Raw genomic sequence first — 6,512 nt, 5'->3', positions numbered from 1 at the left:
AACAAACTGTACATAAACTTAAAAAAAAAATGAAAATTTTAAAAAAAAAAATTAAAAATTGGATAAGGTAAATGAAAAATCAAAAATAGGTTAAGGTAAATGAAAAATCAAACTTCAGTTACTCACATAATTGTGTTTTATTTTTCATTTTCTTCTTTATGTTTTTATTTTCATTCACTTATATTATTTGTTATTTTCCTTAGTTTGTACCTTTGTTGTCATCACCAAAAAGGGGGAAATTGTTGAACCCTAGTTTTGATTATGACAAAGAAACAAAGGAACAAACTAAGTAGTGAACTAATGAATTATTTAAGTGTATGGTGTGTAAGGTATCAATGCAAGGAACTGGGAGAATACGAAGTCAATGAAGAAGTCTAGAGAGGATTTCAAAGGCTAAGTAAAGAAGTTTCTATGTTGATACTGGAGCAAGCATTGGATCAAGAATAATAGAAGCTAGGCATTTTATTTTCTAGTTCCAATGTAAAGGAACAAAGAAAGAATGGTAAGGAACTGTGGCAGAATATTTGAGAATGAAGCGTTTGTTCCTTTGTAAGGAAGAACAAACTAAGTGACACTTAGCAAATATGTTAAAGGAACTGAACTAATATAAGGAACTAGACTTAGGCGTGTAATTAGTGTAACGGTTAAAATGATAATGGAGTAAGTCATGCCTAGATTATAGGAAATTAGTTATTTCTAATTTCAAATGATAAAATCAGTTTTAAAAAGAAAATCTATTTTGGAAAAGATTTTATTTGTCGGAAAATAAGAAAATAAATATCCAGTTGTTAGAAAGATTTTATTTCAAAGATATTATTTTCTTAAAGATTAGAAATTCAGATTTAAAGATAAAAAGAGTTTATAAAAACTGATTTTCGGATAATGCTCAAGGAACTCCTATTATTTAGGAGTAATGGCTGCATTTTATCCACGTTCATTTATAGTTCATGGGATCATGGGACATGATGTAAAACGTGTTCCTTAGGGGAAGGAACATCATGGGTAAATGGATTAAAACGTGTACTCTAACATTAATCCCACGTTCTTCATGATTAACACTATAAATATAGAAGTCTAGATAAGTTCCAAATTGTGTCTGACTAAGTAATTAAGTGAGTTTAACTTATTAAGTGTCAGTGCCTTCATTCTCTCATAATAGCCATTTGTTCTTTGCCTTCTTACTCTAATTCCACTAAGCTTATTTCGATCAATTGTATTTTGGTTTTTGGGGTAAGGGAACTTTGAGTGAAGTTCTGTAAGAGAAAGGCTTTGAGTGAAGCTTGTATGTGTGAGAAAACTTCAAGTGAAGTTGAGAGGAACTGCTGTTAAGGGAACAATGGTTCAGGAACATGAGTTTAGGAACTCAAGGTGTGGCTCGAGTTAGAATTAGGTTGTAACAGAGTTGTTTGGCCTAATTAGTGAAAGTGTTGAGTTTAAAATCCCTAGTGGTCGAGGTTGTTTCTTCTTGTTGGGCCCAAGAAGTTTTTCCTCGTAAAAATCCCTTGTGTTCCTTTAGCTTCTTTATTCGTTTAAGTTTTAATTTCCGCAAAAAGTTACGTTTATTTCTACACCTACAATTCACCCCCCCTCTTGTAGTGTTCCTAGGGAAATAACAATAAGGAAGGAAAGGAAATCCTCTCGAGCGGTTTATCTTTGGCAGTTCAAGAGTCGCCAACTGCAAAAAGGTAGTTTTTTGTTTAAAATGCCGTTTTAATTATAACCGTTGGTCCCATTGTCATGATTACTTTTAGTTGGCATAAATAACTAAGGCGGTTTTTAAACAACTCAATCCCTACTTCCGATTTCATCAAATCTTTCTCTCTCTTTAAGTAAGGCAACTTCCTTAACTCTCTTTATTCTATCCGCTGAAAAATCGATCGCTAACACCAGGTAATTTCGCACTTTCTCGCTCATTTTTCCCTTTGATTCGCTCTATCTTTTCTTCTTCTACCGTTCTCATGGCTCCGAGTAGACGCAATATTAGGACTTTTGTGAAAAACCAAGAAAAGTCGAAAGGAAAGGAGAAAGCTGTAGAATTAAGGGTAGAGAATGAGGACGAATGTCAACGATGTCCGAAGAGGATCTTTTAAGGTTTTTCGACTTAGGAAATTTGCCTAAGAGTACTGTCATTAGGAATGCCGAACCTGACGAACCCCCAGAATCGTGTCCCCAAAAATGGGTAGTGCTTTATGAATACCCTTTCAAAATAGGTCTTAGGCACTAGTACAGAAAAGGTAATTTGCGTCGGATGTGAGGCGCCTATTTGCGTCGGACTTTGGTGCGACGCCAAAGCCCTCGACGCAAATGACTCATAAACGATTGCGTCGTATGCGGAAACGACGCAAATGGTTCACCTATTTGCGTCGCACATGTATACGGTGCGACGCAAGTGGATCTTGCCAGCCCAAATCACCAAGCTCAAAGGGTAATTTGCGTCGCACATCGCCTAGGGTGCGACGCAGATGAGTAATTTGCGTCGCACCTTGGGCCACGTGCGACGCAAATTGCAGTTTTTTTAAAAAAAAAAAAAAAATTTTTTTAAAAAAAACTAACAAATGCAGAAAATTCTACACAAATTCCATCATGAATCAGCAATAACGAATGCAGTAATTGAAAAGGAAATGAATACTGTACAAAAAAACTAATAACAATACAAACTTGAAAATCAACAGCCTCAAGATTTGGACAATGAATGTGTAGAGATAGAGGATTGAAAATCAAATAAAACTAATAACAATACTATACAAAAATTCGACCAGATCTGGAAAAATAAAAATGAAAATGCTTCGAATTTTAGAACATATATATTACAGTAATTCATAAAAACAAATCTATCAATAATAGTAAAAAAATGTTGGAGCTTCCTTCACATCTTGACCTTCCTTCTTGTTGTTATACTCCGAACACATCTGGAATTCACGAAAATTAAAAAAACGAAGATCTTCAAACAAGATCTGAAAAAATGACAAATTGGGAAAAATTAAAACAGGCGAATAACAAGAAAAAAAAAGTTACCTGGAGATTTTAGGATGAAAAAACGAGTTCTTCGAAAAATTCACGGAAATGAAAAAACGAGGTCTTCAAACAAGATCTGAATTCTGAAAAAAATGACAAATTACGGAAAATTAAAACAGGCGAAAAAAACAAGAAAAAGAAAAAAAATAAGTTACCTGAAGATTCGTTCGTTCGCTGAAGATTCTTTCGTTATTCGAAGTGTTGTTGCTGTTGTTGGTGTCGTCGACGTTGTTCGAAGTGTTGTTGGTGTCGTCGATGCTGAAGATCGCTCACTGAAGATCCTCAACCACTCAAATCCGTCTACTGGGCCATGAAACATAAAAGCCGGAGTTGTTCGTTGTTCTGTTTGTTCATTCGCCGGAGAGAGTTTGAGGGTGAGAAAGGGAGAGTTTGAGTGTGAGAGAGAGACGCGAGAGGGTGAGAGAGAGTGGCTGGAGTTTTTTTAGCGTTTGAGGGAGAGAGAGACGCGAGAGGATGAGAGAGAGTGGCGGGAGTCTTTTTAGGGTTTGGGAAAATTAAAAGGAGAGGGAGTGGCTCTATAATTGAGTGGGTGGGCTGATGTGCGTCGGATGGGCCAAGGGGTCCGACGCACATTAGCCTTTTGCAACGCATCTTTATATTGTGCGACGCATATTCTGCGCACTGCTGGAGAGATTTTTGTGATTTGCGTCGCACAGCTCCCTACATGCGACACAAATCCTAACTGTGCGTCGTTTCCGTGTCTGTGCGACGCAAATCATGGGACGCAAATCGTCCTTTTTCTACTAGTGAGGCTTCCTTTCACCCCCCTGCCAAGGGACTTGATGCAGATTTACCAGATCAGTCCTGGGAAAATCATGCCCCAAGTCTGGAGGATTGTTAGCGTCATCGATAGGGTGACAGCGTCTTGGGAAGAGGCCTTCACCCTTCACGACCTACTGTTGCACAATGAAATTAGGGTTAAAGCAAAAAATAGGATAGCTCTGCATGCAAAAGCAAGGTTAGAAACTCTGGTCAGGGGAATTCAGTCGAACGACAGGGGTTGGAAGAACATGTTTGTTTTTGTGAAGAGGTCGTCGCTAGGGGAAGCCGGGGCGTCTCTGGTCGGTGGCTGGAATACCGAAGGTGTGTTAATTTCCAGTTTTTCTATGTTCGTGACGTGTCGTTAACACCATTCTTACATCGTTTCTTCTGCAGGTCTTAATCCAAAACTATTGTCACATCGCGACGAGTCTCAGAGTCTCTGTGACAAGTTTCTGAAGGTGTCAGAGGACGACGGGCAGTTCAGAAGGGTTCTCTTTGCTTCTCAAGATAGTTGCTCATCTATGGCATCTGGTTAGTCCATCTGTCTTTTATTTCTAAGTAGGATTCTCTAAGGAAGGTCCTTGCGTTACTAACTCGCTCTGGTATTCTTGGACAGGTTCATGACAGTCGCGTCCTAGGGGGAGTTTGGATGTTCAAGCGCTAGCTGAGATGCTGCGCAAACGTAAGAGGGAATCTTCTGCTGACGCGACGTCCCTGTCGTCAGCGTCAGCAAAGAAGGACACGACAGTCGTCGTCCATTTGGACGATGAACACGACGTCACGTCTAAGACGCGCAAAACTGATTTCCTGGCCCCTCCCGACAAGAGCGGGCCTTCCTACTCTGTGACCGTCCCAAGTGACTTCATGTCGTTGGAACGGTCCATATGGCATGAAGCAGATAGGTTCCTCTTTCCTAGCGCAATGGAAAGGATCAAGGAACACACTCTTTCTCACATGATGTCAGATGGGCTGGAACTCCTATTTCAGGTATAAACTTCCGTCTTCCTTTTTCAGACACTATGCCTTCTTATGACAATAACTTGTGACTCTCTAAATGACGCGTATCATATATTTTTTGTGCAGTCTTCTCAACATCTCCTGATGGCTAAGAGGGAGATCTCCTCTCTGCTGAAAGGTCATCTGACCATGAAGCAGAGAATGGAGAAGGCTGAGTTGGACGCAAAGTCCAAAAGCGACGAGGTGGAGTCCTGCAAGAAGGCCATGGAGGACATGAAGAAGTCTTTGCAGAAGAATGAGGAGGAGCTGGAAGAGATAAGGCTGAGGGCGACTAGGTTGGAGGAGCCTTCTCGTCATGAGATCTCGACGCTCCAAGCGAGCGTCGATGCACAGAAGAACGAGCTGGACATGCTCGAGGCTGAGGTGAAGACTAGGGTCAGGGCGAAGCTGATGTACCAGTTCCTGATAAAGAAGACAGCATCATGGACGCCGCAAAAGGACATCGACCTATACATCCAATTCATGGGGTCAATGAAAGATCTTATGGATGAGGAGGACTTAGCTGCGACGGCGGATTCCACATCAAAGGTTGATGAAAACCCCCCGTCTTGTGCTGGATTCATAGCGTCAGATGTGCCTCCTGACCCTGAGACTGAGAAGGAAGCCCCAGCCGCTGTCTTGCCAACTGAAACGTCAGAGCAGAAGAAAGCTGAGAAGGTCTCTGACGTTTAATCTCCTACTCCCTTATGTCATGCCTCTTATCCTTTAACTTTTTTAATCAAACCGTGTTTTAAGTCACTCAAGGGAGTGACTGTTTGTATTATACTTTTGGGTCACCTAAGGAGGTGACCATAACTTTACATTACTAATGTCGTACTTTTTGGGTCGCCTATGGGGGTGACCATTTACTTCGTTGCTTCTGGATTTTTTTTTATCATAGATAATCTTATGTCTCTGCTGTGTGTCACATGCATGTGTCCTGGTCGTTATTCTGACGTTTCTAAAGGGTTAACCAGGCTTTCTATAGGCCATCTTTGGTCGCTCGGACGTATCGTTTGGACTTAATAAGAGTCATAATTAGTCATACGGACGTATCGTTTGGACTCAATGAAAGTCATAATTAGTCATACGGATGTATCGTTTGGACTCAGTAAAAGTCATAATTGGTCGTTAACACGTGGCGTTTGGATTAAACGACTTTCTAGAATACACATAGGAAATACATAAAACTTACATGTGCCCGTCAGGGGGATGGCTGAAATGTCACCAATAGCTATGATTTTAAAATGACTGTGCCCTTGTCGTTGCGTCGGCTGAGGCAATGGTGGAAATCGTCGGGACGTTCATGAGTTGAATGGGGACAACTTGCCTACAACTTCAACAAGTACCCAGTGAGAGAACACTATGGTCGCTAATCACCTAGCGACCCAATTATAACATTACCAACCAATCCACTTCTCTATGTATGTATATATATATATATATATATATATATATATATTGACTGAAAATGAAAACAAAGCTCACCACTTGGCTTTCAAAAGTAGTATCGTTTGAGGTGCGTGGCATTCCAGCTGCGAGGTACGGAGCTTCTGTCATGTCGAACCAATTGGTAAGCTCCATGGCCTACTACTTTACTGATTTGGTATGGCCCTTCCCACTTCTGGCCTAGTTTGCCAGCGTTAGCCTCTTGTGTGTTTTGAAACACTTTCCTTAGGACCCAATCTCCTTCGACGAAGGACTTGGCTTGGACGTTT

Source organism: Beta vulgaris, chromosome 1, assembly GCF_026745355.1.
Source record: "Beta vulgaris subsp. vulgaris cultivar EL10 chromosome 1, EL10.2, whole genome shotgun sequence".
In the NCBI taxonomy this organism is placed as follows: Eukaryota; Viridiplantae; Streptophyta; class Magnoliopsida; order Caryophyllales; family Amaranthaceae; genus Beta; species Beta vulgaris.
The sequence above is the reverse complement of the archived record's forward strand: the minus strand, read 5'-3'. Positions refer to the sequence as shown.